Genomic DNA, 24,177 nt, shown 5'->3' on the forward strand with positions numbered 1-24,177 from the left:
AGCTATACGATAGGCACGGCAGGATTTGATCCTCAATGGCGCCCATCTTCTTCTCCACGATGCCAATCTACTCCTCCATGGCTCCCTTCCCCTTGGTGCGGATCTTCTCCGTGGCGCTAATCTCCTGCTCAACTACCATGGCGCGCACATCCTCCCTCATCTCCATCGAACCCATCTGGAGACCTTCCCCTTCCATGGCGAACAACCTCCTTTTTCTCTCCTACCCCGAACAGCCTCCTGCCATGGCTTATAAAGAAAGGAAAGAACCTCATGCATGGCATGCAGCTTTGTTGTCACACTTGAGAAGAGGAAAACAGGAGGGGAGGGGTTTCCACGGGGAGGAGAACGAGGCAACGGAAGGAAACGAGGAGGAAAGAGAGCGCTCGTGAATGAGCCTGGGAGGGGATTGAGGAGAATTCAATGTTACACGCCTTATGGTTTTTAGGAAAATCTGAATTTTGTAAGGTGACTTAGGGCCTGTTTGGTTTCAATAAGATGACTTAAAACCAGTGATTTATAAGTCATACCTGTTTGATAGTCACCTGATTTATAAGTCACCTGAGCAGATCTTCCCACCTTGTTTATTTATCTAAGGAAAAGCCTTGTTTTAAACCGGATGATTTCCCTCACCGATCAGCCGCCTTCGCAGCCAGCCACGTGTCCACGTGGGGATTGCTGCTGTTTCCTCGCGCACGCGCTGGCGCCAGGTTTTAGCTAGCCCCTGTGGCTACACAGCTAGTAGCTGCTACTAGTATGCCCTTAAAAAAAACTGCTACTACTACTAATCCCAGCGCATATGCATACATGCATGGCTGCATGCGGCCGAACCGACACGCCAGGAGCCCAGGAAGATGCTCTGCTCTCTCTCTCATCTGCCGTCCACTGCCATTGGTTTTTATTCATTTTCTTTTACAGAGTGGATTACATTCTGGTTTAAAAAAAAAGTTGACTACATTCTTTTGGGACGATTCTAAGTGTCTGATGCAACTATGATCCATGCTGCAACGTGTTTTTTTTCATGTGATATAAGTGTTTGGCTCGCCATGTTACATCAATGTAATATCATTTACTTTATTTTTTCTCTGACCAATATATATTTGTTTCGTCGGAAAGTCGGTGGTGTGGACGCTACAAAGGGCGGTTGGCGCTACCGCATACACACGCCGTTATAAGACCGGTCGGCTGTAAAGCCTAACGCGTGGCGCTGCGAGGCCTGGTCGATGCTGCAACTTTGTTGGCCGATTTTTTTTTTGGCTGGCGCTAACGCGTGGCTCGGGACATTTAGCGGCGATCGCCGTTTTGCAACATGTCACGTTTCACTCGTCATTTGAAACATGACCCATGTCGCGCTTGGGAGGTTTGCAACAATGTGAGCGTTGCGAACATTCACCGCAACACAACATCGACAATGTTGCGGCCATCGCAACATGTCCATGTTGTAGTTGAAAATCTCCCAAGTTCTAGTTGTCCCGTACAACATCGCCCATGTTGCAATCGAACATTGCCAACATTGCGGTCGCCGCAACATGTCCCATGTTGCAGTCCCATCTCCCATGTTGCACCCGTCACCACACGACATCGTCCATGTTGTGGTTGCAACATCGCCAACATTGCGGCCTTCGCAACATGTCATGCGTTGCAGTCGCAACATCTCCCAAGTTGCACCCGTCGCCGCACAACTTCTCGTGCGTTGCAGCCCCAACACATCATTGGCATAGTTGCTACAGGGTGGTGTTGTGAATCAGGAGACTCATATTTCATAGCAGCATGGGCACCCTTGCACAAGCACGCCGTCCTCACATGTTGTCTTAGAGCATTATGTGCCACCCCCAGCGACGCCTTGCAGCAGCTGGTGCCCCCTCTTAGCACCGAATGAAGCTACAAGAACGGTGACGTTGTGTTCGAACGCTCGAACATTTTAAGGTAGTCTTCTGACACTCAAGGTCAGCCGCCCCGCCGGTGATGTTTTTGTTCCTGCAAAGCAGTACGATCATGCCGCAAAGCCAAGCGCAACGTTACAAAACTTGTTGCCGCTACTGATAATAATCATTTCCCAAAACCTTTTTATTGTTACGATCACTAAAAATGTTTCATTTCAAATTTTAGTAAATTTTTTGGGTGTACCATATTTTTTTCTAAATATCAAAATATTTTTTAATCATGTGTGTGTGCGTACTTTTGGTTGCAATAGCCGGTGGGTTTTACTACAAATCTACACCATTTTTTTCTTCTGATTCTTATCTCCTTTCTAAATGTAACTCGGCAATAGAGTTCGACGTGCAAAAGAGCGCACAACTGCACACACCATAGACTATGCAGCGTGACCCTCGCAGGCAAGTTCTGCTTTCCTAATCATATCCGGTCCATGTACGTACTGAGCGGTCAAACCCATGTGATGGTCAAATCAAACGGTTGGCTACGTTGTAAATCAACGGCTAGCGAGGCGGATGATATTTCGCTATTATGATCCGGTTGATGGGTAGCAGCGGCCTTTATCTAAAGGTGGTGGGGCTCATGCAAAAGGGGTGACTTATAAGTTTTAAGTTTGGGTGGAGCAACTTATGACTTACAAGTTGAGGTGACTTATAAGTTAGGTCTGTTTGGCAAAATAAGTCATTTTTTACAGTTTTTGACTTATAAGTTGGTGACTTATTTGGAATCAAATAGAGCCTTACTCACCTAGACGGAGGGAGTACCATAAGTGCATGCAGTACAAACCATTAATACTTACCTTCCCATTATCACGGCCATATGATGTGTCGTACGCGTCACGCTTCTTAGCCTCATCTTCCGACCAATTAAGCATCAACGGATATTCATGAGCCAGTGGCTGCACTTTCTCCCAAAACAAGTATTGCATGAACATGAATTATATTAGGAATCTTTTTGACAAACTATAGTTGGAAAGAGAAAATATAACGTAAATTTTGTAAGATCTGACACCGTCTTTGTGATGCCATCAACGCAAACGCGTAAAGTAAACGCATTCCGATGAAATGCTTTGATGGCCTTCACATCCTCTACTAACTTGTAATAAGCATTAGGAACTTCTTTCGTGGAGTGCGGTGCAAGAACCGTGCCTAGAAGAACCAACACAATTTTACACAGGAAATCATCATCATACGTGCCACTAGTAACGGTGTTCTCAATCAGCTGGTCTATCATTATTTCACCCGTACTAGAATCTAGAAAACGACTAGGCACCTTCACCTCCGCCTTTAACCCCCCTTTACCTAGCACTTTCATGGCATCTTTGCCCTTGTTCTCTAGCCCAAAAAAGTCAAACACATCTTCAGTGCACAATGATATCGCAACATTTTTTATGGCATAATGAACCTTTTTGTGTCCAAGGCATATGATTGAATTATGAATTTCAGCAAACACTTTTGCATGACCACACTAGGAATCATCAACATTTTTTCCAATCTAGTGCTTGCAAAACGCTTTTTCTGCCTAGAGTTCAGTTTGCTGACCAACAAAGACCACTTCTCAACACAACAATATATCTCTCCGTACTCGTCCATCACTACGAATAGAAGCAACAAAATATTAGCTACTTTACATGCCTACATGACAAACATGATGAATGCACAGTGCGTTCGAAAAAAAAAACTTACCTCGTGCCATGGGATCGGGGCCCGGCCATGAGGGACGACGGCGTGCTGGGAAACGGTGGCGTTACAGACAATGGACGGCGTGCTGGGGAACGGAGACAGTGGACGGCGGCGTTGCAGACAATGGATTGCGGACGGTGGCGTGAGTGATGGGGCAGGGTCAGGGCGTCGGAGTGAGGTGGCCTTGGGGGCATCAGCGGCAGATGGCGTTCGGGGCAGATGGCGTCGGGGGGCTGCTACCTCTTGAGCACTGCGTTGGTTTTCCCTTGAAGAGAAAAGGGTGATGCAGTAGAGCAGCGTAAGTATTTCCCTCAGTTTTTGATAACCAAGGTATCAATCCAGTAGGAGGCCACGGACGAGTCCCTTGCACCTACACAAACAAATAAACTCCTCGCAACGAACGTGATAAAGGGGTTGTCAATCCCTTCACAGTCACCTACGAGAGTGAGATCTGATAGATATGATAAGATAATATTTTTGGTATTTTTATGATAAAGAGAAATAAAGATGCAAGTAAAATAAATGGCAAAGGAAATAACTAAGTATTGGAAGATTAATATGATGGAAAATAGACCCGGGGGCCATAGGTTTCACTAGAGGCTTCTCTCGAGAGCAAAGTATTACGGTGGGTGAACAAATTACTGTTGAGCAATTGACAGAATTGAGCATAGTTATGAGAATATCTAGGTATGATCATGTATATAGGCATCACGTCCGAGACAAGTAGACCGACTCCTGCCTGCATCTACTACTATTACTCCACACATCGACCGCTATCCAGCATGCATCTAGAGTATTAAGTTCAAGAGAATAGAGTAACGCTTTAAGCAAGATGACATGATGTAGAGGGATAAACTCATGCAATATGATATAAACCCCATCTTGTTATCCTCGATGGCAACAACACAATACGTGCCTTGCTGCCCCTACTGTCACTGGGAAAGGACACCGCAAGATTGAACCCAAAGCTAAGCACTTCTCCCATTGCAAGAAAGATCAATCTAGTAGGCCAAACCAAACTGATAATTCGAAGAGACTTGCAAAGATAACCAATCATACATAAAAGAATTCAGAGAAGATTCAAATATTGTTCATAGATAAACTTGATCATAAACCCACAATTCATAGATCTCAACAAACACACCGCAAAAGAAGATTACACCATCGTAATACTTATGCTCTCGAGAGAAGCCACTAGTGAAACTTATGGCCCCCGGGTCTATTTTCCATCATATTAATCTTCCATCAACAAGCTATTTCCTTTTCCGTTTATATTTGCTTTCTTTACTTTGCATCTTTATCATAAAAATACCAAAAAAAATATCTTATTATATCTATCAGATCTCACTTTCGTAAGTGACCGTGAAGGGATTGACAACCCCGTTATTGCATTGGTTGCGAGGATTTTATTTGTTTATGTAGGTGGGAGGGGCTCATGCGTGGCCTCCTACTGGATTGATACCTTGGTTCTCAAAAACTAAGGGAAATACTTACGCTACTTTGCTGCATCACCCTTTCCTCTTCAAGTGAAAACTAACGCAGTGCTCAAGAGGTAGCAAGAAGGATTTCTGGCGCCGTTGCCGGGGAGGCTTACGCAAGGTCAAGTCAAGATTTGGACTCCCGACAACGAGCCATTTCTGGCGCCGTTGCCGGGGAGTCTACGCAAAAGTCAACATACCAAGTACCCATCACAAACCCTTATCTCCCGCATTATATTATTTGCCATTTGCCTCTCATTTTCCTCTCCCCCACTTCACCCTTGCCATTATATTCGCCCTCTCTCTCCGTCCTCCTCCTCTTTCTCTATTTCCCTCTTTTTGCCCGTCTCTTGTTTGCCTGTGTGTTGGATTGCTTGCTTGTCGTTATGGTTAGTCCCCTATCTTCTCCGTTGTCTCCCAAAAATGAAGTTCTTAATTTTAAGCAAAGGAAAGGAGAAAATCTAAAAGATGCTTGGTATAGAATTTGCAATGCTCAAAATAGATCTACCAGAAAGCAATCTACTTCCGTTCTTCTCCGCAATTTTTATGTAGGCACTACTCCTTGGCACAGATATGTCCTTGATACCATTACCGGATGGAATTTCTTGGGTAGCCACACTTTTGATTCCTATAATGCTATGATAGATTTGTTTGGCTCACCCCCTCTATTGGTTAATGGAACTATGTTAACTTTGGGGCATATAATGCAAAAACTTGAAATTATTGAAAATAAAGTTACTACCGTAGAGTTAATTGAAAATTTGGATAAAAATATCCACAACCAAATTACTCAATATGGATCTAAAGTAGGAGTCACTTTGAAAAATATTAAGGAGAAGGAACCCATAGTTAATGAAAGAATAAATCGGGATTCCTCTAGAATCGATAAACTTGAGGGTATCATTACCAACTTGGGAACCGCTTTTTCTTCCGTAAAGAATACTCCAAATCCTCCAACTAAAATTACCAATCTTATGTATGTTCCTAAAAATAAGGGTGAATCTTCTAGCAAGGAAACTGCGGATCTCAAATCTATAAGTATTCATCCCAATCTTTTGGCTATCATTAAGGAACCGTTTGCTACTAATGCTTGTTTAAATTTTGTACCTAGAAGTTTGATAATTGATAAAAGGAAAGAAACTCTTAAGGGTGATAGATGTCTTATTGAAGAATTACCAACTAAAGATACCTAGATCCATCCTTGCTTTTATGCCTAGCTAGGGGCGTTAAACGATAACGCTTGTTGGGAGGCAACCCAATTTTATTTTTATTCCTTACTTTTTGCTCCTGTTTAGTAATAAATAATTTATCTAGCCTCTTTTTTGGTTGTGTTTTTTGTGTTTAATTAGTGTTTGTGCAAAGTAGAACCGTTGGGAAGACTTGGGGAAAAGTCTTTTTAATCTTGCTGTAAAAAACAGAAACCTTAGCGCTCACGAGAATTTCTGCCATTTTTATTTGGAAAGTGATATTTAGTTAATTATTTTTGCAGGTGATTAATAGATAAATTCCTCACGTCCAGAAATTTATTGTAGAATTTTTGGGGTTCCAGAACTTGTGTTAGCTACAGATTACTACAGACTTTTCTGTTTTTGACAGATTCTGTTTTTCGTGTGTTGTTTGCTTATTTTGATGAATCTATGGCTAGTAAAATAGTTTATAAACCATAGAGAAGTTGGAATACTGTAGGTTTAACACAAATATAAATAAAAAATGAGTTCATGACAGTAACTTGAAGTGGTGTTTTGTTTTCTTTCGCTGACAGAGGTCACGAGATTTTCTACTTTAAGTTTTGTGTTGTGAAGTTTTCAAGTTATGGGTGAAATATTTGATGGATTATGGAACAAGGAGTGGCAAGAGCCTAAGCTTGGGGATGCCCATGGCACCCCAAGATAATCTAAGGACACCTAAAAGCCCAAGCTTGGGGATGCCCCGGAAGGCATCCCCTCTTTCGTCTACTTCCATCGGTAACTTTACTTGGAGCTATATTTTTATTTACCACATGATATGTGTTTTGCTTGGAGCGTCTTGTATTATTTGAGTCTTTATTTGTTCGTTTTCCACAATAATCCTTGATGTACACACCTTTTGAGAGAGACACACATGATTTAGAAATTGTTAGAATACTCTATGTGCTTCGCTTATATCTTTTGAGTTATATAGTTTTTTCTCTAGTGCTTCACTTATATCTTTTAGAGCACGGTGGTGGATTTGTTTTATAGAAACTATTGTTCTCTCATGCTTCACTTAGATTATTTTGAGAGTCCTACAAAACAGCGTGGTAATTTGCTTTAATTATGTTAGGCATTCAAGATTAATAAAAAATTTCTTATGAGTGTGTTGAATACTATGAGAAGTTTGATACTTGATAATTGTTTTGAGATATAGAGATGGTGATATTAGATTCGTGCTAGTTGAGTAGTTGTGAATTTGAGAAATGCTTGTGTCGAAGTTTCTGATTCCCGTAGCATGCACGTATGGTGAACCGTTATGTGATGAAGTCGGGGCATGATTTATTTATTGATTGTCTTCCTTACGAGTGGCGGTCGGGGACGAGCGATGGTCTTTTCCTACCAATCTATCCCCTAGAAGCATGCGCATAGTACTTTCCTTCGATACCTAATAGATTTTTGCAATAAGTATGTGAGTTCTTTATGACTAATGTTGAGTCCATGGATTATACACACTCTCACCCTTCCACCATTGCTAGCCTCTCTAATACCGCGCACCTTCCGCCGGTATCATACACCCACCATATACCTTCCTCAAAACAGCCACCATACCTACCTATCATGGCATTTCCATAGCCATTCCGAGATATATTGCCATGCAACTTTCCACCGTTCCGTTTACTGTGACACGCTCCATCATTGTCATATTGCTTTGCATGATCATGTAGTTGACATTGTATTTGTGGCAAATCCACCATTCATAATTCTTTCATACATGTCACTCTTGATTCATTGCATATCCCGGTACATCGCCGGAGGCATTCACATAGAGTCATATATTGTTCTAAGTATTAAGTTGTAAGTAAATAAAAGTGTGATGATCATCATTTTAGAGCATTGTCCCAAGTGAGGAAATGATGATGGAGATTATGATTCCCCCACAAGTCGGGATGAGACTCCGGACTAAATAAAAAAAGGAGGCCATAAAAAAAGAGAAAAGGCCCAAATAAAAAAATGAGAGAAAAAGAGAGAAGGGACAATGCTACTATCCTTTTACCACAATTGTGCTTCAAAGTAGCACCATGATCTTCATGATAGAGAGTCTCCTATGATATCACTTTCATATACTAGTGGGAATTTTTCATTATAGAACTTGGCTTGTATATTTCAATGATGGGCTTCCTCAAAATGCCTTAGGTCTTCATGAGCAAGCGAGTTGGTTGCACACCCACTTAGTTTAAGTTTGAGCTTTCATACACTTATAGCTCTAGTGCATCTGTTGCATGGCAATCCCTACTCACTCACATTGATATCTATTAATGGGCATCTCCATAGCCTGTTGATACGCCTAATTGATGTGAGACTATCTTCTCCCTTTTTGTCTTTTCCACAACCACCATTCTATTCCACATATAATGCTATGTCCATGGCTCACGCTCATGTATTGCGTGGAGATTGAAAAAGTTTGAGAACACCAAAAGTATGAAACAATTTCTTGGCTTGTCATCGGGGTTGTGCATGATTTAAATATTTTGTGTGGTGAAGATGGAGCATATCCAGACTATATGATTTTGTAGGGATAGCTTTCTTTGGCCATGTTATTTTGAAGAGACATAATTGCTTAGTTAGTATGCTTGAAGTATTATTATTTCTATGTCAATATTGAACTTTTGTCTTGAATCTTTCGGATATGAATATTCATACCACAATTAAGAGAATTACATTAAAATTATGCCAAGTAGCATTCCGCATCAAAAATTCTGTTTTTATCATTTACCTACTTGAGGACGAGCAGGAATTAAGCTTGGGGATGCTTGATACGTCTCCAACGTATCTATAATTTTTGATTGTTTCATGCTATATTATATCCTGTTTTGGACATTATTGGGCTTTATTATACAATTTTATATTATTTCTGGGACTAACCTATTAACCGGAGGCCCAACCCAGAATTGCTGTTTTTTGTCTATTTTAGGGTTTCGCAGAAAAAGAATATCAAACGGAGTCCAAACGGAATGAAACTTTCAGGAACGTGATTTTCGGAACGAACATGATCCAGAGGACTTGGACCCTATGTCAAGAAAGCAACCAGGAGGGCACGAGGTAGGGGGGCGCGCCTACCTCCCCAGACGCGCCCTCCACCCTCGTGGGGCCCATGTCGCTCCACCGACGTACTTCTTCCTCCTATATATACGTACATACCCCCAAACTACCAGATACGGAGCCAAAACCCTAATTCCACCGCCGTAACTTTCTGTATCCGCGAGATCCCATCTTGGGGCCTTTTCTGGAGCTCCGCCGGAGGGGCATCGATCACGGAGGGCTTCTACATCAACACCACAGCCTCTCCGATGAAGTGTGAGTAGTTTACTTCAGACCTTCAGGTCCATAGTTATTAGCTAGATGGCTTCTACTCTCTTTTTGGATCTCAATACAAAGTTCTCCCCCTCTCTTGTGGAGATCTATTCGATGTAATCTTCTTTTGCGGTGTGTTTGTTGAGACCGATGAATTGTGGGTTTATGATCAGGTTTATCTATGAACAATATTTGAATCTTCTCTGAATTCTTTTATGTATGATTGATTATCTTTGCAAGTCTCTTCGAATTATCAGTTTGGTTTGGCCTACTAGATTGATCTTTCTTCCAATGGGAGAAGTGCTTAGCTTTGGGTTCAATCATGCAGTTTCCTTTCCCAGTGATAGTAGGGGCAGCAAGGCACGTATTGTATTGTTTCCATCGAGGATAACAAGATGGGGTTTATTTCATATTGCATGAGTTTATCCCTCTACATCATGTCATCTTCCTTAAAACATTACTCTGTTCTTCTGAACTTAATACTCTAGATGCATGCTGGATAGCGGTGAATGTGTGGAGTAATAGTAGTAGATGCAGGGAGGAGTCTATCTATTTGTCTCGGACATGATGCCTATATACATGATCATACCTAGATATTCTCATAACTATGCTCAATTCTCTCAATTGCTCAATAGTAATTTGTTTACCCGCCATAATACTTATGCTCTTGAGAGAAGCCACTAGTGAAACCTTGTTGGGGAACGTAGCAGAAATTCAAAATTTTCCTACGTGTCACCAAGATCTATCTATGGAGAGACCAGCAACGAGGGGAAGGAGAGTTGCATCTACATACCCTTGTCAATCGCTAAGCGGAAGCGTGCAAGTGAACGGGGTTGATGGAGTCGTACTCGTCGTGATCCAAATCACCGATGACCAAGTGCCGAACGCACGGCACCTCTGCGTTCAACACACGTACAGCCCGGTGACGTTTCCCACGCCTTGATCCAGCAAGGAGAGAGGGAGAGGTTGAGGAAGAATCCATCCAGCAGCAGCACAACGGCGTGGTGGTGGTGGAGGAGCGTGGCTATCCTGCAGGGCTTCGCCAAGCACCACAGAAGAGGAGGAAGAAGAGACGCAGGGCTGCACCAACGAGAGATTGAATCGCGTCTGTTATGGGCAGCCCTAGGCCTCATATATATAGGGAAGGGGCTGCGCCCCCTCTAGGGTTCCCACCCCCTAGGAGGGCGGCAGCCCTTAGATGGGGATCAAGGATGGCGGCCAAGAGGGGGAAGAGGAGAGGGAGGCGCACCAATATGGGCCTTAAGGCCATATCCCTTAGGGTTTGCCCCCTTTCCACTCTTAGGCGCCATGGGCCTTGTGGGAGGCGCACCCAGCCCACTAAGGGGCTGGTCCCTCACCACTCTTAGCCCACGCAGCCTCCGGGGTTGGTGGCCCCACTTGGTGGACCCCCGGGACCCTCCAGGTGTCCCGGTACATTACCGATAAACCCCGAAACTCTTCCGGTGACCAAAACAGGACTTCCCATATATAAATCTTTACCTCCGGACCATTCCGGAACTCCTCGTGATGTCCGGGATATCATCCGGGACTCCGAACAACATTCGGTAACCACGTATATCTATTCCTTATAACCCTAGCGTCATCGAACCTTAAATGTGTAGACCCTACGGGTTCGGGAGACATGCAGACATGACCGAGACGTTCTCCGGTCAATAACCAACAGCGGGATCTGGATACCCATGTTGGCTCCCACATGTTCCACGATGATCTCATCGGATGAACCACGATGTCAAGGACTTAATCAATCCCGTATACAATTCCCTTTGTCTATCGGTACGATACTTGCCCGAGATTCGATCGTCGGTATCCCGATACCTTGTTCAATCTCGTTACCGGCAAGTCTCTTTACTCGTTTCCGTAACACATCATCCCGTGATCAACTCCTTGATCACATTGTGCACATTATGATGATGTCCTACCGAGTGGGCCCAGAGATACCTCTCCGTCACACGGAGTGACAAATCCCAGTCTCGATTTGTGCCAACCCAACAGACACTTTCGGAGATACCCGTAGTGTACCTTTATAGCCACCCAGTTACGTTGTGACGTTTGGCACACCCAAAGCACTCCTACGGTATCCGGGAGTTGCACAATCTCATGGTCTAAGGAAATGATACTTGACATTAGAAAAGCTTTAGCATACGAACTACACGATCTAGTGCTATGCTTAGGATTGGGTCTTGTCCATCACATCATTCTCCTAATGATGTGATCCCGTTACCAACGACATCCAATGTCCATGGTCAGGAAATCGTAACCATCTATTGATCAACGAGCTAGTCAACTAGAGGCTTACCAGGGACATGGTGTTGTCTATGTATCCACACATGTATCTGAGTTTCCTATCAATACAATTCTACCATGGATAATAAACGATTATCATGAACAAGGAAATATAATAATAACTAATTTATTATTGCCTCTAGGGCATATTTCCAACAGTCTCCCACTTGCACTAGAGTCAATAATCTAGTTCACATCGATATGTGATTAACACTCAAGGTCACATCCCCATGTGACTAACACCCAAAGAGTTTACTAGAGTCAATAATCTAGTTCACATTTACCATGTAATTAACACTCGATGAGTTCTGGGTTTGATCATGTTTTGCTTGTGAGAGAGGTTTTAGTCAACGGGTCTGAATCTTTCAGATCCGTATGTACTTCACAAATTTCTTATGTCATTTTGTAGATGCAACTACTACGCTACATTTGGAGCTATTCCAAATAACCGTTCTACTATATGAATCCAGTTTACTATTCAGAATAATCTGATTAGTGTCAAAGTTTGCATCGGCGTAACCCTTTACGACGAACTCTTTTACCACCTCCATAATCGAGAAAATTCCTTAGTCCACTAGTTACTAAGGATATCTTTGACCGCTGTCCTGTGATCCATTCTTGGATCACTCTTGTACCCCTTGACTGACTCATGGCAAGGCACACTTCAGGTGCGGTACACAGCATAGCATACTGTAGAGCCTACGTCTTAAGCATAGGGGACGACCTTCGTACTTTCTCTCTATTTTGCCATGGTCGAGCTTTAAGTCTTAACTTCATTCCTTACAACTCAGGCAAGAACTCCTTCTTTGACTGATCCATCTTGAACACCTTCAAGATCATGTCAAGGTATGTGCTCATTTGAAAGTACCATTAAGCGTTTTGATCTATCCTTATAGATCTTGATGCTCAATGTTCAAGTAGCTTAATCCAGGCTTTCCATTGAAAACACTTTCCAAATAACCCTATATGCTTTCCAGAAATTCTACGTCATTTCCGATCAACAATATGTTAAAACATATACTCATCAGAAATTCTATAGTGCTCCCACTCACTTCTTTGGAAATACAAGTTTCTCATAAACTTTGTATAAACCCAAAATCTTTGATCATCTCATCAAAGTGTACATTCCAACTCCGAGATGCTCACTCCAGTCCTCAGAAGGATTGCTGGAGCTTTGCATCCTTATTAGCATCTTTTCAGGATTGACAAAACCTTTCGGTTGTATCACATACAACCTTTCCTCAAGAAAATCGTCGAGGAAACAATGTTTTGACATCCTATCTGCAAGATTTCATAAATAATGCAGTGACTGCTAATATAATTCCAATAGACTCTTAGCATCGCTACGAGTGAGAAAGTCTCACCGTAGTCAACTCCTTGAACTTGTCGGGAAACTTCTTAACGACAAGTCGAGCTTTCTTAATGGTGACATTTACCATCATTGTCCGTCTTCCTTTTAAATCCATCTGTACTCAACAGCCTCACGACCATCAAGTAGTTCTTCCAAAGTCTACACTTTGTTTTCATACATGGATCCTCTCTCGGATTTTATGGCCTCGAGCCATTTATCAGAATCCGGGCCCACCATCGCTTCTCCATGGCTCGTAGGTTCATTGTTGTTTAGCAACATGACTTCCAAGACAGGATTACGTACCACTCTGAAGTAGTACGCATCCTTGTCATCCCACGAGGTTTGGTAGTGACTTGATCTGAAGTTTCATGATCACTATCATAAGCTTCCACTTCAATTGGTGTAGGTGCCATAGGAACAACTTCCTGTGCCCTGCCACACACTAGTTGAAGAGACGGTTCAATAACCTCATCAAGTCTCCACCATCCTCCCACTCAATTCTTTCGAGAGAAACTTTTCCTCGAGAAAGGACCCGATTCTAGAAACAATCCCTTATTGCTTTCGGTTCTGAGACAGGAGGTATACCCAACTGTTTTGGGTGTCCTATGAAGATGCATTTATCCGCTTTGGGTTCGAGCTTATCAGCCTGAAACTTTTTCGCATAAGCGTCACAGCCCCAAACTTTTAAGTAATGACAGCTTGGGTTTCTTTAAACCATAGTTCATACGGTGTCATCTCATCGGAATTACGTGGTGCCCCTTTTAAAGTGAATGTGGTTGTCTCTAATGCCTAACCCATAAACTATCGTGGTAATTCGATAAGAGACATCATGGTATGCATCATATCCAATAGGGTGCAGTTATGATGTTCGAACACACCATCACACTATGGTGTTCCAGGCTGTATCAGTTGTGAAACAATTTCCACAATGTCTTAATTCTGTGCCAAACTCGTAATTCAGATATTCATCTCTATGATCATATCATAGATATTTTATCCTCTTGTCACGACGATCTTTCAACTTCACCCTGAAATTACTTGAACCTTTCAATAATTCAGACTCGTGATTCATCAAGTAAATATACTCAATATCTACTCAAATCATCTGTGAAGTAAGAACATAACGATATCCACTACATGCCTCAGCACTCATTGGACTGCACACATCAATATGTATTACTTCCAACAAGTTACTTTCTAGTTCCATTTTACTGAAAAACGAGGCTTTCAGTCATCTTGCCCATGTGGTAAGATTTGCATATCTCAAGTGATTCAAAATCAAGTGAGTCCAAACGATCCATTTGCATGGAGTTTCTTCATGCATATACACCAATAGACATGGTTCGCATGTCTCAAACTTTTCAAAAATGAGTGAGTCCAAAGATCCATCAACATGGAGCTTCTTCATGCGTTTTATACCGATATGACTTAAGTGGCAGTGCCACAAGTAGGTGGTACTATCATTACTATCTTATATCTTTTGGCATGAACATGTGTATCACTACGATCGAGATTCAATGAACCATTCATTTTAGGTGCAAGACCATTGAAGGTATTATTCAAATAAACAGAGTAACCATTATTCTCCTTAAATGAATAACCGTATCGCAATAGACATAATCCAATCATGTCTATGCTCAACGCAAACACCAAACTCGATGGTAGAGGGAGCTTGCGATGCTTGATCATATCAACATTGGAAACACTTCCAACACATATCGTCAGCTCACCTTTAGCTAGTCTCCGTTTTATTCCGTAGCTTTTATTTCGAGTTACTAACACTTAGCAACCGAACCGGTATCTAATACCCTGGTGCTACTAGGAGTACTAGTAAAGTACACATCAACACAATGTATATCCAATATACTTCTATCGACCTTGCCAGCCTTCTAATCTACCAAGTATCTAGGGTAATTCTGCTCCAGTGGTTGTTCCCCTTATTACAGAAGCACTTAGTCTCGGGTTTGGGTTCAACCTTGGGTTTCTTCACTAGAGCAGCAGCTGAATTGCCGTTTCATGAAGTATCCCTTTGTTCCCTTGCCCTTCTTGAAACTAGTGGTTTCACCAACCATCAACAATTGATGATCCTTCTTGATTTCTACTTTCGCGGTGTCAAACATCGCGAATATCTCAAGGATCATCATATATGTCCCTGATATATCATAGTTCATCACGAAGCTCTAGCATCTTGGTGGTAATGACTTCGGAGAAAACATCACTATCTCATCTGGAAGATCAACTCCCACTCGATTCAAATGATTGTTGTACTCAGACAATCTGAGCACAAGCTCAACAATTGAGCTTTTCTCCCTTAGTTTGCAGGCTAAGAAAATTGTCGGAGGTCTTATACCTCTTGACGTGGGCACGAGCCTGAAATCCCAATTTCAGTCCTCGAAACATCTCATATGTTTCAAAAACGTCTTCGGTGCCTCAACTCTAAACCGTTTAGCATTACGCACTGAACTATCATGTAGTCATCAAAACGTGTATGTCAGATGTTCGCAACATCCACAGACGACGTTCGAGGTTCAGCACACTGAGCGGTGCATTAAGGACATAAGCCTTCTATGAAGCAATGAGGACAATCCTCAGTTTACGAACCTAGTCCGCACAATTGCTACTATCAACTTTCAACTAATTTTTCTCTAGGAACATATCTAAACAGTAGAACTAAAGCGCGAGCTACGACATAATTTGCAAAATCCTTTTGACTATGTTCAGGATAATTAAGTTCATCTTATGAACTCCCACTCAGATAGACATCCCTCTAGTCATCTAAGTGATTACATGATCCGAGTCAACTAGGCCGTGTCCGATCATCACGTGAGACGGACTAGCCAACGTCGGTGAACATCTTCATGTTGATCGTATCTACCACACGACTCATGCTCGACCTTTCGGTCTTCTGTGTTCCGAGGCCATGTCTGTACATGCTAGGCTCGTCAAGTCAACCTAAGTGTTTGCATGTGTTCCGAGGCCATGTCTGTACATGCTAGGCTCGTCAACACCCGTTGTATATGAACGTATGAATCTAACACCCGATCATCACGTGGTGCTTCGAAACTACGAACTGTCGCAACGGTGCACAGTTAGGGGAGAACACTTATTGAAATTTTAATGAGGGATCATCTTATTTACTACCGTTGTTCTAAGTAAACAAGATGTATAAACATGATAAACATCACATGCAATCAAATAATAGTGACATGATATGGCCAATATCATATAGCTCCTTTAATCTCCATCTTCGGGGCTCCATGATCATCATCGTCACCGGCATGACACCATGATCTCCATCATCATGATCTCCATCATCGTGTCTTCATGAAGTTGTCTCGCCAACTATTACTTCTACTACTACAGCTAACGGTTAGCAATAAAGTAAATTAATTACATGACGTTTATGTTGACATGCAGGTCATAAATAAATTAAGACAACTCCTATGGCTCCTGCCGGTTGTCATACTCATCGACATGCAAGTCGTGATTCCTATTACAAGAATATGATCAATCTCATACATCACATATATCATTCATCACATCCTTTTGGCCATATCACATCACATAGCATACCCTGCAAAAACAAGTTAGACGTCCTCTAATTGTTGTTTGCATGTTTTACGTGGCTGCTATGGGTTTCTAGCAAGAACGTTTCTTACCTACGCAAAGACCACAACGTGATATGCCAATTGCTATTTACCCTTCATAAGGACCCTTTTCATCGAATCCGATCCGACTAAAGTGGGAGAGACAGACACCCGCCAGCCACCTTATGCAACTAGTGCATGTCAGTCGGTGGAACCAGTCTCACGTAAGAGTACGTGTAAGGTCGGTCCGGGCCGCTTCATCCCACGATGCCGCCGAATCAAGATAAGACTAGTAACGGCAAGCATATTGAACAAAATCAATGCCCACAACTACTTTGTGTTCTACTCGTGCATAGAAACTACGCATAGACCTAGCTCATGATGCCACTATTGGGGAACGTAGCAGAAATTCAAAATTTTCCTACGTGTCACCAAGATCTATCTATGGAGAGACCAGCAACGAGGGGAAGGAGAGTGCATCTACATACCCTTGTCGATCGCTAAGCGGAAGCGTTCAAGTGAACGGGGTTGATGGAGTCGTACTCGTCGTGATCCAAATCACCGATGACCAAGTGCCGAACGCACGGCACCTCCGCGTTCAACACACGTACAGCCCGGTGACGTTTCCCACGCCTTGATCCAGTAAGGAGAGAGGGAGAGGTTGAGGAAGACTCCATCCAGCAGCAGCACAATGGCATGGTGGTGGTGGAGGAGCGTGGCTATCCTGCAGGGCTTCGCCAAGCACCACAGAAGAGGAGGAAGAAGAGACGCAGGGCTGCACCAACGAGAGATTGAATCGCCTCTGTTATGGGCAGCCCTAGGCCTCATATATATAGGGAAGGGGAGGGGCTGCGCCCCCTCTAGGGTTCCCACCCCCTAGGGGGGCGGCAGCCCTAGATGGGGATCAAGGATGGCGGCCAAGAGGGGGAGAGGAGAGGGAGGCGCACCAATATGGGCCTTAAGGCCCATATCCCTTAGGGTTTGCCCCCTTTCCACCTCTTAGGCGCCATGGGCCCTTGTGGGAGGCGCACCAGCCCACTAAGGGGCTGGTCCCTCACCACTCTTAGCCCACGCAAGCCTCCGGGGTTGGTGGCCCCACTTGGTGGACCCCCGGGACCCTCCCGGTGGTCCCGGTACATTACCGATAAACCCCGAAACTCTTCCGGTGACCAAAACAGGACTTCCCATATATAAATCTTTACCTCCGGACCATTCCGGAACTCCTCGTGACGTCCGGGATCTCATCCGGGACTCCGAACAACATTCGGTAACCACATACAAGCTTCCTTTATAACCCTAGCGTCATCGAACCTTAAGTGTGTAGACCCTACGGGTTCGGGAGACATGCAGACATGACCGAGACGTTCTCCGGTCAATAACCAACAGCGGGATCTGGATACCCATGTTGGCTCCCATATGTTCCATGATGATCTCATCGGATGAACCACGATGTCAAGGACTTAATCAATCCCGTATACAATTCCCTTTGTCTATCGGTACGATACTTGCCCGAGATTCGATCGTCGGTATCCCGATACCTTGTTCAATCTCGTTACCGGCAAGTCTCTTTACTCGTTCCGTAACACATCATCCCGTGATCAACTCCTTGATCACATTGTGCACATTATGATGATGTCCTACCGAGTGGGCCCAGAGATACCTCTCCGTCACACGGAGTGACAAATCCCAGTCTCGATTCGTGCCAACCCAACAGACACTTTCGGAGATACCCGTAGTGTACCTTTATAGCCACCCAGTTACGTTGTGACGTTTGGCACACCCAAAGCACTCCTACGGTATCCGGGAGTTGCACAATCTCATGGTCTAAGGAAATGATACTTGACATTAGAAAAGCTTTAGCATACGAACTACACGATCTAGTGCTATGCTTAGGATTGGGTCTTGTCCATCACATCATTCTCCTAATGATGCGATCCCGTTACCAACGACATCCAATGTCCATGGTCAGGAAACCGTAACCATCTATTGATCAACGAGCTAGTCAACTAGAGGCTTACCAGGGACATGGTGTTGTCTATGTGTCCACACATGTATCTGAGTTTCCTATCAATACAATTCTAGCATGGATAATAAACGATTATCATGAACAAGGAAATATAATAATAACTAATTTATTATTGCCTCTAGGGCATATTTCCAACAAACCTATGGTCCCCAGGTCTATTTTCCATCATATTAATCTTCCGTCAACAAGCTATTTCCTTTTCCATTTATTTTGCTTTCTTTACTTTGCATCTTTATCATAAAAATACCAAAAATATTATCTTATCATATCTATATCAGATCTCACTTTCATATGTGACCGTGAAGGGATTGACAACCCCTTTATTGTGTTGGTTGCGAGGATTTTATTTGTTTGTGTAGGAATGAGGGACTCGTGTGTGGCCTCCTACTGGATTGATACCTTGGTTCTCAAAAACCGAGGTAAATAATTATGCTACTTTGCTGCATCACCCTTTCCTCTTCAAGGGAAAACCAACGCAGTGCTCAAGAGGTAGCAATAAGGCGGCGTGGAGTGGCAATCATGGAGGCAGCGTGGACTAGGGATTTGACCCCCAATGGACATGCATGTATATGCCGGACCCATCCATTAATTGCGTTGGCTTTTAAAAAAACATTATCGCAAGTACATTAATTGATAAGTATGTTTTTTTGAGTCTGCCAAATGCCTCGAAACATTTTCCACACGTTGGCATCACCATTGACAGCACCCACGCCAATTTGCATATTTTTCCGACGCTCGATGCATTTCCTAGGATTTCCCGGTGAAAAAACCGTAAAACACTGGCCGGACGTGACTCACCGTTCGTTTTATGTACGTTTTTGTTCCAACCTTGCGTGGGGGCCTACGTCGGCCATGCACACACCCTCGTAACAATTGGTTTCATTTCTTGCATGCGATCACGTAACCCTAGTGCAACCAGCTCCGTTTCGGTCTGCCAAATGGCCCGAAACTTTTGTTAGAAATATGCCCTAGAGGCAATAACAAAATGGTTATTATTATATCTCTTTGTTCATGATAATTGTCTATTGTTCATGCTATAATTGTGTTATCCGAAAATCGTAATACATGTGTGAATACATAGACCACAACACGTCCCTAGTGAGCCTCTAGTTTACTAGCTCGTTGATCAAAAGATAGTCATGGTTTCCTGACTATGGACATTGGATGTCATTGATAACGGGATCACATCATTAGGAGAATGATGTGATGGACAAGACCCAATCCTAAGCATAGCTCAAAGATCGTGTAGTTCGTTTGCTGTAGCTTTTCCGAATGTCAAGTATCATTTCCTTAGACCATGAGATTGTGCAACTCCCGGATACCGTACGAGTGCCTTGGGTGTGCCAAACATCACAACGTAACTGGGTGACTATAAAGGTACATTATAGGTATCTCCGAAAGTATCTGTTGGGTTGGCACGAATCGAGACTGGGATTTGTCACTCCGTATGACGGAGAGGTATCACTGGGCCCACTCGGTAATGCATCATCATAATGAGCTCAATGTGACCAAGTGGTTGATCACGGGATCATGCATTACGGCACGAGTAAAGTGACTTGCCGGTAACGAGATTGAACAAGGTATTGGGATACCGACGATCGAGTCTCGGGCAAGTAACGTACCGATTGACAAAGGGAATTGTATACGGATTGATTGAATCCTCGACATCATGGTTCATCCGATGAGATCATCGTGGAGCATGTGGGAGCCAATATGGGTATCCAGATCCCGCTGTTGGTTATTGACCAGAGAGGCGTCTCGGTCATGTCTGCATGTCTCCCGAACCCGTAGGGTCTACCCACTTAAGGTTCGGTGACGGTAGGGTTGTAGAGATATTACTATGCAGTGACCCGAAAGTTGTTCGAAGTCCCGGATGAGATCCCGGATGTCACGAGGAGATCCGGAATGGTCCGGAGGTAAAGATTTATATATGGGAAGTCAAGTTTTGGCCATCGGGAAGGTTTCGGGGGTTACCGGTATTGTACTGGGACCACCGGAAGGGTCCTGGGGGTCCACCGGGTGGGGCCACCTATCCCAGAGGGCCACATGGGCTGAATTGGGTGGGGAACCAGCCCCTTGTGGGCTGGTGCGCCCCCCCTTGGGCCTGCCCTGCGCCTAGGGTTGGGAAACCCTAGGGGTGGGGGCGCCCCCCACTTGGCTTGGGGGGAAAGCCACCCTTGGCCGCCGCCCCTTGGAGATCCATCTCCCTAGGGCCGTCGTGCTGCTGGATCTTCATCAACCTCTCCTTCCCCCTTGCTGGATCAAGAAGGAGGAGACGTCTTCCTAACCGTACGTGTGTTGAACGCGGAGGTGCCGTCCGTTCGGCACTAGGTCATCAGTGATTTGAATCACGTCGAGTACGACTCCATCAACCCCGTTCTCTTGAACGCTTCCGCGCGCGATCTACAAGGGTATGTAGATGCACTCCTCTCTCCCTCGTTGCTAGATGACTCCATAGATTAATCTTGGTGATGCGTAGAAAATTTTAAAATTCTGCTACGTTCCCCAACAGTGGCATCATGAGCTAGGTCTATGCGTAGTTACTATGCACGAGTAGAACACAAAGCAGTTGTGGGTGTCTATATTGTCAATTTGCTTGCCGTTACTAGTCTTATCTTGATTCGGCGGCATCATGGGATGAAGCGGCCCGGACCGACCTTACACGTACGCTTACGTGAGACTGGTTCCACCGACTGACATGCACTAGTTGCATAAGGTGGCTGGCGGGTGTCTGTCTCTCCCACTTTACTCGGATTGGATTTGATGAACAGGGTCCTTATGAAGGGTAAATAGAAATTGGCAATTCACATTGTGGTTTTGGCATAGGTAAGAAACGTTCTTGCTAGAAACCTATAGCAGCCACATAAAAACTTGCAACAACAATTAGAGGACGTCTACCTTGTTTTTGCAGCAAGTGTTTTGTGATGTGATATGGCCAAAGGATGTGATGAATGATATGTGATGTATGAGATGATCATGTTCTTGTAATAGGAATCACGACTTGCATGTCGATGAGTATGACAACCGGCAGGAGCCATAGGAGTTGTCTTTATTTATTTATGACATGCGTGTCAACATAAACGTCATGTAATTACTTTACTTTATTGCTAAAGCGTTAGCCATAGTAGTAGAAGTAATAGATGACGAGACAACTTCAAGAAGACACGGTGATGGAGATCATGGTGTCATGCCGGTGACAACGATGATCATGGAGCCCCGAAGATGGAGATCAAAAGGAGCAAATGATATTGGCCATATCATGTCACTATTTGATTGCATGTGATGTTTATCATGTTTTACATCTTATTTGCTTAGAACGACGGTAGCTTAAATAAGATGATCCCTCGTAATAATTTCAAGAAAGTGTTCCCCCTAACTGTGCACCATTGCGAAGGTTCGTTGTTTCGAAGCACCACATGATGATCGGGTGTGATAGACTCTGACGTTCGAATACAACGGATGTAAGCCAGATTTACACACGCAATACACTTAGGTTGACTTGACGAGCCTAGCATGTACAGACATGGCCACGGAACACGGAAGACCGAAAGGTTGAGCATGAGTCGTATAGAAGATACGATCAACATGAAGATGTTCACCGATGTTGGCTAGTCTGTCTCACGTGATGATCGGACACGGCCTAGTTAACTCGGATCATGTTTCACTTAGATGACTGGAGGGATGTCTATCTGAGTGGGAGTTCATTGAATAATTTGATTAGATGAACTTAATTATCATGAACTTAGTCTAAAATCTTTACAATATGTCTTATAGATCAAATGGCCCACGTTGTCCTCAACTTCAACGCGTTCCTAGAGAAAACCAAGCTGAAAGACGATGGCAGCAACTATACGCACTGGGTCCGGAACCTGAGGATCATCCTCATAGCTGCCAAGAAATATTATGTCCTAGAAGCACCGCTAGGTGACGCACTTGTCCCACAGAACCAAGACGTTATGAACGCTTGGCAGTCACGTGCTGATGATTACTCCCTCGTTCAGTGCGGCATGCTTTACAGCTTAGAACCGGGGCTCCAAAAGCGTTTTGAGAGACACGGAGCATACCAGATGTTCGAAGAGCTGAAAATGGTTTTTCAAGCTCATGCCCGGGTCGAGAGATATGAAGTCTCCGACAAGTTCTTTAGCTGTAAGATGGAGGAAAATAGTTCTGTCAGTGAGCACATACTCAGAATGTCTGGGTTGCATAACCACTTGACTCAGCTGGGAGTTAATCTCCCGGATGACGCGGTCATTGACAGAATCCTTCAGTCGCTTCCACCGAGCTACAAGAGCTTTGTGATGAACTTCAATATGTAGGGGATGGAAAAGACCATTCCTGAGGTGTATTCAATGCTGAAATCAGCAGAGGTGGAAATCAAAAAGGAACATCAAGTATTGATGGTGAATAAAACCACTAAGTTCAAGAAAGGCAAGGGTAAGAAGAACTTCAAGAAGGACAGCAAGGGAGTTGCCGCGCCCGGTAAGCAAGCTGCCGGGAAGAAGCCAAAGAATGGACCCAAGCCCGAGACTGAGTGTTTTTATTGCAAGGGAAGTGGTCACTGGAAGCGGAACTACCCCAAATACTTAGCGGACAAGAAGGCCGGCAACACTAAAGGTATATGTGATATACATGTAATTGATGTGTACCTTACTAGTACTCGTAGTAGCTCCTGGGTATTTGATACCGGTGCGGTTGCTCACATTTGTAACTCAAAGAAGGAGCTGCGGAATAAGCAGAGACTGGCGAAGGACGAGGTGATGATGCGCGTCGAGAATGGTTCTAAGGTCGATGTGATCGCCGTCGGCACGCTGCCTCTACATTTACCTACGGGATTAGTTTTAAACCTCAATAATTGTTATTTAGTGCCAGCTTTGAGCATGAACATTGTATCAGGATCTCGTTTAATTCGAGATGGCTACTCATTTAAATCCGAGAATAATGGTTGTTCTATTTATATGAGAGATATGTTTTATGGTCATGCTCCGATGGTGAATGGTTTATTCTTAATGAATCTCGAGCGTAATGCTACGCATATTCATAGTGTGAATACCAAAAGATGTAAGGTTGATAATGATAGTCCCACATACTTGTGGCACTGCCGCCTTGGTCACATAGGTGTCAAACGCATGAAGAAGCTCCATGCAGATGGACTTTTAGAGTCTATTGATTACGAATCATTTGACACGTGCGAACCATGCCTCATGGGTAAAATGACCAAGACTCCGTTCTCAGGAACAATGGAGCGAGCAACCAACTTATTGGAAATCATACATACTGATGTGTGCAGTCCAATG

This window comes from Triticum urartu, chromosome 3, assembly GCF_003073215.2.
Source record: "Triticum urartu cultivar G1812 chromosome 3, Tu2.1, whole genome shotgun sequence".
In the NCBI taxonomy this organism is placed as follows: domain Eukaryota; kingdom Viridiplantae; phylum Streptophyta; class Magnoliopsida; order Poales; family Poaceae; genus Triticum; species Triticum urartu.